The following is a 215-nucleotide window of genomic DNA, read 5'->3' on the forward strand; positions in this document are numbered from 1 at the left end:
CTGGACTTTAGTGTCCAAGACCTGGGTGCTGTCCCAAACCTGGACTTTTGCGTCCAAAATCTGGGGGCTTACCTGAAACTCCCCCAAGCTCACTACCAGCTTGGATATTCTCGCTGCCACCAACTAGGACTATTGGGGGTCCTAGTATGCCCCCCGAGTCACCCCAACTGTCCCCTGGGGGACCCCCAAGACCCAGAGCCCTGGGTCTCCCTCTC

Source organism: Chelonoidis abingdonii, chromosome 19, assembly GCF_003597395.2.
Source record: "Chelonoidis abingdonii isolate Lonesome George chromosome 19, CheloAbing_2.0, whole genome shotgun sequence".
Lineage (NCBI taxonomy): Eukaryota > Metazoa > Chordata > Testudines > Testudinidae > Chelonoidis > Chelonoidis abingdonii.